At 33.4% G+C, this 8548-nt stretch overlaps 1 long non-coding RNA gene across 1 annotated transcript; it reads left to right on the top strand.

Moving 5' to 3' along the window:
• On the top strand, positions 5524 to 6183 carry LOC110267869. Its single transcript, XR_002355820.1, has 2 exons — positions 5524 to 5627; positions 5816 to 6183. It is a non-coding gene; the product is annotated as an uncharacterized LOC110267869 (long non-coding RNA).

Below are 8548 nucleotides of genomic sequence, written 5' to 3'. Positions count from 1 at the left end.
ATCGAGAACCTCAGATGATTAGCTGTGCTGTGACAGAGCATTTGGACCATTTTTACAAGAGGATGGGATGCAGCCATTGGCAAGGGTGATGCCTCCAAACGATTAGCCATGCAGTGACAGCACATCGGACCATTTTCCAGAGAGGATAAAAAGTAGCCATTGACAACGGTGATGTCCTTACATAAAGCCAGCCATGGAAAGGAGTAGGATTGATTGGATGAAGACAGCAGGAAAGTAGAGGTTCAGAGGAACGAAAGCATCTCTATACGCTTATCTGAAATTCTCTCCAGTAATATACATAAGTATTTCTATCTTTATTTTCTGTTTAATTAGTATTATTTTCGAAAACTCCATAATCAATCATTATGCGCCTGACTGAGATTTAAAAGGTGACCATAGCTTGCTTCATACCAACAATCTCCGTGGGATCGACCCTTACTCGCGTAAGGTTTATTACTTGGATGACCCAGTGCACTTGCTGGTTAGTTGTATCGAAGTTGTGAATGAAAAACGATCTATTAAGACGTGCGTACAGAGTTTCTGGCGCCGTTGCCTGAGATCACAATTTCGTGCACCAAAGCCCTAAAAAACAAAACAAGGCAAGTATGAGAAACTCTATATTTAACACCAAATTACACCGAAATGAATGATTTCAACCTATAGAATTTGATGTTTATTTGAATAGTTTTTGGTGTATTTGGGAATTAATTCGGTGTATTCTATAATTTATTCTTCTTTGCCATAGAATTACCAGTGCACCTTATTTAAAACAAATAGAAACAAGAGAATTTACACAGAAAATAGAAATTTGTATCAAATAAACAACTTACAATAAATTTATTAATTTATGTTCTCTCTTCCAAAAGAGATTTTTTGTTTAATGGGTCAAGAACATAAAATTTCTTCTTTTCAACATCCGCCATCCATAACCACCAATACCGTGCATAGCAAACCCGGAAAAATATCTAAAATTTGGCCAAAGAGAACAATCTTTTAGCTTAATTGGCACCAAAGTAAGAATTATTTATGAAGTTTTATAAGTGAAATCTTACAAACGGATGGGATGCAAGCTTTTTCTTGTCCAAAAATGGGATGTAGTCTTGATAGTCCTTAATCTGGAAGGGCTTGTTAGTTTTTGGATGAATGAACTTGCCCTCATGACTCAACAATGCTGCATTCTACAAAACTTTTATAATACATTGAAAGAAACAGTTACAACAAACAATATATTTTAAAAGTACACTGAAATTTTAATGTACTACAGCTTACTACAATATCAGGGAGGAGACAGTATATAAGTTTTTCAGATTTTTCAATTTTTTTATTATTCATAATTTGACACATTGTCGAGACAACCTACGAAAATAAAAAAAACCCAAACTTAATGCATGTATGGCACAATTCATAAGAAAATCATTAATGTTATTCTAGTATTATGAGATTTTTTATATTTGATTTGGCTTTTAAGGAATCAAAGTGCATTCTCGTTATTTCCAAGTGAGATTCATGCTTCAGCTTAAAAATCGTCTCCCACACATTGGAATATCCCTCATTATTAGTCTTGATATTTATGACCCAATAAAATCATTTCTCCTTAAGATCGTCTGTTATTTGTTTTTGCCTCACGGGAGTTTTGAATTTGTCAAGGAAACTCAGTATAGAGTTCACCTTTTCTGATGAGGAACTTTTTTCTTTAGCATATTTTAATGCTGTTGCAACCCTTATTCATGACCTCAACAAACTCTTTTACCAATATTAGGTTGTCTTGAGATTTCTCCTTGTCAGCTAGTGGTTCATCGTCTTGAGTAGGTGTAGCTTCCTCACTTGATTGAGAGAATCCAAGGCTAAATGATGGTGTAGGAAAGTCATTCTTTAATGCAGTGTTGGCAACCAACATTATTCCATCATTCATGGCTTTAACGGGTAGATGATTGCATGGTGACACATAAAATAGATTAAGAATACACAAAAAATATTGAAAAAGAATTTTATTAAGTAGAACTTATACATTAGTAGGAGCTACTTCCTCACGAGATTCTTGTTGAGATTGTTCTTTGATATATTCCTCTGTCGGAGACTTTGCAGTAGCTTGTTGAGCTTGTGGAGGACCGCAGGATTATAGAAAAGGAATTTAATTAATACAACCAAACTAAGTGCACCTCACTAGAAATAGGGTTTTTTCGGATGAAAATTTCAAACGAAATTTATTCCGTTTGAATGACTTTTTCATTTCGGACAAATTTGAGACAAATGTTGAACAACTTTTAGTGGAGACATTGGAATAATATATTCTGTCCTAAATTTGTCTAAATTTTGTCCCAAATTTTGGCGCCAAATTTTTTTGGATGGCGCCAAAATTTTCATACAGATTAGCAACATATTTTGAACAAAAACTATAATTCGTCTGTATTCCATCTGAATATGCGCAATAATTTCAGATGGATTTGGGACGCATTTTGAAAAATGTTAATTCTATCCCAAATTTGTCTATAATTAGTCTTAAATGCTTTTACTATAGCTTACCTTTCGAAGTAACTAAAACTTTTTCCCGCAAATTTGGGATGAAAATAACATCATTTGTAAATTCTATTTGAAAGTGCATCAGTTTTCAAACGAATTTCAAATGTTTATTGAAAAATTTTAACATTTAGTATAAAAATATTGTTTATATCTTAAATTAGTCTATTATTTTTTAATTTATTCTTTTAATTATTTACGTTATAATAATTCAAAATTTAAGACAAAGTGTATCTCAAAGAATCACATATATAAAAACTTAAAAATAAATTATATCAAATCTTTTAAAAAAATAATACAAATAATAAATAAGAATAAAAAAATCACGTAAAAAAATTATATACTTTTTTCATATAAGATTAAGATATATTAAAAATTAAAAAAAAATACAAATGAATACATCAAAGGCTTTTCGGCACCCAGCCCTTCATCTTCATCACTGTTGAGAACCTTTATTATTGCTGAGAACCCTTGCACCCAGCCCTCTCTCCAATCCCTATCTTTCAGGCCTCTGTTGCACCCTCTCTGTTATAACCCTCGCACCCTAACCGCAAGCCTCCTCCTTAGATTCGCAACCTCGCACCCTCTCTCGGAACCCTCCATCGGCGCTGCTCCGTCGTCACTGCTCCGTCGGCGCACCCTGCATCGGCGTGCCCTTTCTCAATCGGTGCTGTTTGTCGTAAACCTTAAACACCAAAGACATTGTTGCTTATCCCTCAATCAGCGCTCAACCGTCACTACCTATCCATCAATTGGCGCTCAACCCACACCATGAATAATAAAAGGTAATTATTTCTTTCCTCTGTTTCTCTGTTCTTATGATAAGGGCCATTATTTTGGTTCCTTGACTATGAATCCATAGTTGTAAGAACCATACCAGATCGGCCAGTTCGACTGAAAAATTGGTGAACCGGTCAGGTAGCCGATCCGGTTGAAATGTCAGACTGAAGAAGGAAAAGAACCAATGATAACCAGTTTGGACCGGACGGTTTTGATAAAACCGGTCAACCGGCGATTTTAAATAACCGTCCGGTTTGTTTTGCTGCTTTAGATATAAAAAAACCTAAATCCCTGATCTCTCAACCCTCACTATGGTTCTAAAAACTAGACCGAACCGGCCGGTTGAACCGATCCGACCGAGAACCGGTAATGTAAATGGTTCGGTCCACCATTAAAAACCGTTCATGATAGAATCGGATAAAAACCGCTGAACCGGCCGAGAACTGGTCAGTTGGACCGGACCGGTAACTGGCCGGTTTGCCTAATGCTACGTCGTTTGAGAGGAAAAAAATAAAAAATAAAAAAGAAGAAAACGCGTTGTTTCTTCTGGTTCCTTTCTTACTTTCATTCGTTTCTGCACCAAAGAAAACAAAAGGGGAAAACCTAGCTAGCCTCCACCGTCGCCGAACTCAGTGACCCACTGCCACCGTCCGTGGCCATTCGAGGAGTCTCTCTTTCTACTATCGGCGTTATCCAAATCGAACCCCCGTTCTCTCTCTTCTTCCTTGCTTGGTGCCCATCCTCCATCAGATTCGTCCCGCTCACGGTCGTCCTGTTGCCGTCACCGTCGCCTCGTCACCCTCTCGAAGGTCAGTGGCTTTGGTGTGCAGTTGTTCTTCATTTTTCATTTTATTTTCTGACTCTTTGTTTAGAAATTAACAAATCATTGAATGATTATAAGGTTTTGTGCTTTTGTTCAAATCATTGATTTGCTCTGGGTTCTAGGTGTGCTGTTGTGGGTTCGGGGATTCTGGGTGTGCTGCCGTGGATTCTGGGTTCTGGGTGTGCTGTTGTGTGTTTTGCGGCTCTGCTATGCTGCTGCTGCTTGGTGTTTTTGTTGAAATCATTGAATGATTATTTGTTAAATTTTTTTAGTATGTTGTTAATGTGCTTTGAACTAGCTAGTTGCTGGGCATTGGGTACCCATTTCGCATTATGTTTCCATGTCACATGCTTGTAATTACTTTATATTCAGTTAGGTCTCACAGTTTTAGTTAAGCATTACTTGCTTGGTCCAATAAGTATATTCTCTGGTTCCCTAGAGCAAACAGTTTGTGAAATTTGCAAGAGAAGCAACACTTGCAGGATCAGCAACATCAAGCTGGTGAAAGAGCACAAAATCTGAGAGATCTTTGAGTTTTCCCCTTTTTTATTCTATTGGGGCTTGAGGCATGCTTCGGATTGCTGGAGAATAAATGATTTTAGGGCTTGATGGACCTGTTGTGCAGCTATCAAAAGATCTGACGATGAGCTTCCAATTTTTAGCACCTGGTTATTAGTGAAGGTTCTCTTGCTAGATCTAGGTACTCCTTGGCTTATCTGCTGTTGTAGGATTGGTCTTCTATGTTGTGCATCATAACCAAAATGAAGAAGAGGACAAATATCTTTCTGAAAAAATATTACTATGCATATTCTCTATTTGATAATTTGTTTGTTATGTTTTGTTGATGAGTTTTTTAAATTTTTAGAGTTTGATTATGACGAGGTTTGTGGTTGGTGCTTACATTCATTGTTAACTTGGTGGGTATTGTGTTATTGTTTCTTCATTTTGCATTCTAACTTCTGATAATTGAATTCATGATATTTTGTTCCCTGGGTGAATATGTTCCTGTGTTGCAGATGTGAAAATGAAAGTTTAAATTTTGGCATATTAAATTTAGGAATATGTTAGGATCCAATATTTTTACCGAGAAAAAAAAACTCAGAGAATTGGCTTCTTGTGAATCTGTTCCTGTGAATCTGTTCCTGTGTTGCAAATTGTGTATTATCAAGTTTAATTGTGCTTGTTACCTATGCTGTTGTGTATTATCAAGGTATTCATTTATCTAATCTAATCTAATATAATTGATTCAATATAATTGAGTGTTTTGAAGAGCAAGTGCAACAGGTATTTTCTTCATTGGAGTCAAGAGCTATGATCTAACTTAGTTGGTGCATCTTATTATGGTAAGCTTTTACGAAAAATAAACTCAAAATAAATCAGTTATATATTTATTTTGTTGCATTTATTTTGTTGTGTCATGTGACAGAGCCTTGAGTAAATTGGTAACAGAGCAGAACGCCTTAGGATTAAATCAGATATATATTTATATTCAAGTACTGATATTGAGGTGGAAATCTGGATTTCTTCTGATTAGTTTTGCTGGTAGCATTCTTCTTGCTATATTATTTTTTGTTTTATACATGGATTCATTGAAGTTATTATCTGGGTCCTATTAAGCGATTATTTCATGTAATAGCCTTAACTTGTGAGAACTTTATGGTGAAGTCTAGATACTTGTATGCTTTTTTATTTAAGGACATATTGAAGAAAGCTCAGCTTCTTTCCCCTCGTGCTATGGTTGTTGATTCAATAAAAACTCTTGATCCTATTAACACTGTTAGTAGTTTTCCTTCAACTCTATTAACACTTTTCTTTTTCTATCATTTGCCAATGTCTTTGAATTTAACATTTTGTTTTGATTTATGTATTCTCCAGTGGTTAGAGCAAAAGGTTTAGTTGAATGATGCTGAGCACAAGTTAAAAGATCAAGGATGTCAACTAAAGGTTCAACAAAAAAGAATTGGTTCTATTAAAAAGACAATTCATGCTTTGTATAAAAAGTTGAATCTCCCACTTCCTTCAACCTTGTCTGATCCTGCAGAAGATGAGCTTGGGACATGCTCTAGTGATGATGAGGATGATAATATAAGTGATTGATGTTGCAGAAGATGAGCTTGGGACATGCTCTAGTGATGATGAGGATGATAATATAAGTGATTGATGTCAGGAGTATATGTTTTTTCTGATTTAGATTAAGAAATTTTTAGGTGAATTAGTACATTTTATTTTATTCATGATATTTGACCTTTTTAAAGGCTTTTTTCGTTTTAGTTTAAGTATTTTTTTTATTTTAGTTTGATTATATTTATGGAAAAAATTATTTTAATAATAAATATTTTTTTAACTCTTTTATGGTAATTACCTTTTTCACGACTTTATTATGTGTTTATAATTTCGATGATGTAATATGAAAAAAAATGATTATGATGGTCTTAATATAGAAAGCAGATCGAATACAATTTAGTTATATTTGACTAAATTTGTTAGAAATTTGTTTGAAATAAAATATATTTTTTGTTTGAAATTTGTCTAAATTGAAATATTTTTGCGTTTGAAATTTGTCTGAAATACATTGTCTTTATGTTGGCTAATCTATCTAAAATTCGTCTAAAATACATCATAATAGTTAGAAATCTAGCAGATATATGCCTATTCGAAATCTGTCACAAAATCGTCTGTAAAAAATTTCGCAAAATGAAACTTTTTAATAGGCATGTATTGTCTAACTATTATGAAGAAACTGAGAAAATAAGAAAAAGAAGATTGAAGAAAAAAATTAAATACCTGCAAAAAAGTAAATGTTTTTCCGGTGTATTTTTTTAATTTTATTGTGTTCATTTACTTTTTCAAGATTGAATCCAAAAAAAGAAAACATGTCACTGAGGACTCATTCTCCCAAAAAGAAATTGAATCACATAATGAGTAAGATTTCAAAAGTATCATTGTAATGCTATTTTTTCATCAAAATTTTATTTATTAACAGAATCTATTGCATGTACTGACAGAAATGAACAAATGCAAGAGATAAGAACAACAATATTGAAGAAAACAAATGATAAGTCTGTACAAACCACTGATATTCCAGAAATTAGGCTCCACTCCACAGAAGCTCACTATGATCCTTTGCAAATATAAGATTCAAAGTCTAAAATTTTTTCTGTGCTAAAATTTCCTAAAACCTTATGTAATTATTCTAGTTTTACTGAATATTGTTTATTTTGTCCTTAGAATGCCATATGTAAATTTGGCAAGTGAAAATGATGTTGTGTTTTTAACACAGACAAGCAATCAGAGCACTGTATATCAACCAATTGATAACGTGCAATTTTTTTTCTCTTACCATTACTTTCATTCTTGTGCTATCATATTCTGCTTCTGATTTCATATATTTTTTTTAGAGAAAAGACCCTTTAAGATTTTATGCAAGAAAAAAGGCAAAAAAAAAATGCTGCAACTAAGTAAGTTTTCATAAAACAGAAGTTGTGCTTTTATTGAATGCTTGAGGTGTAGTTGTGAGATGATTTCAGTGTATTTCAAGTTCATGAAACAAAAAGAATCATTGAATGAACCAGCTCCTGTGCTGAAAGGAATAATAGATGATAATACTAAAGGACAAATGATTATTCTTCGACAACGGACTCATTGTCTTTCACTAGAATTGTTGAATAATGAACCTGGTGATTGTTGTTGACTGTTGTAATTGAATTTTAGAATTGTTGAAGCTGAGCATATTTTAGTTAGTATTGTTATTGAATCTGGTGGTTATTACTATTGTATTTGATTTTTTAGAGTTGTTATTGAATTTGGTGGTTATTACTTTAGTTAGAATTATTGTTGAACTTGAATCTGGTGGTTATTGTTTGTTGCTGGTTGCTGTGTTTTTTAGAGCTATTGTTGTTTGTTGCTGGATTTTTTTAGAATTGATGTTTGTTCACTTTGTTGAATCACAGAGAGTTAGTGAACTTTGGTGGAATGGTAGTGGTTGCTGTGTTGCTTAAATGATTGTGTTATCTTTCACTTGTTCTTCTTCATTTAAATTGAGAACATATTTTGTACTAGAGACTAATTTATTATCTTTTTTAGATTATTAGTTATGTTTAAGACTTGATATTAGATTATTAATATTTGTAAAGACTTGCATTTTAAGTTTTAAGACATCATTTTAATTTTATTTATATAATTTTATATTTTTTTAATTATGACCGGATTAACCGAATGAATCAGTGACCCACCGATTGAACCAGTAATCCAGTGACCCGATCATATGACTGAGTTGATTACCAGTTCGGTTCTGATAACTATGGATACGATTATTGACTAAGGACGGACTTACGTAGTGTAATGGGGCACTTACATACCCCGACTTTTATTTAAACCCTCTTTTTAGTTTTATATTTTTAATATTTTTTTCTATTTCTTTTCTAGTGG

This window comes from Arachis ipaensis, chromosome B10, assembly GCF_000816755.2.
Source record: "Arachis ipaensis cultivar K30076 chromosome B10, Araip1.1, whole genome shotgun sequence".
Lineage (NCBI taxonomy): Eukaryota > Viridiplantae > Streptophyta > Magnoliopsida > Fabales > Fabaceae > Arachis > Arachis ipaensis.
This window is presented reverse-complemented; position numbering and strand designations above follow the sequence as displayed.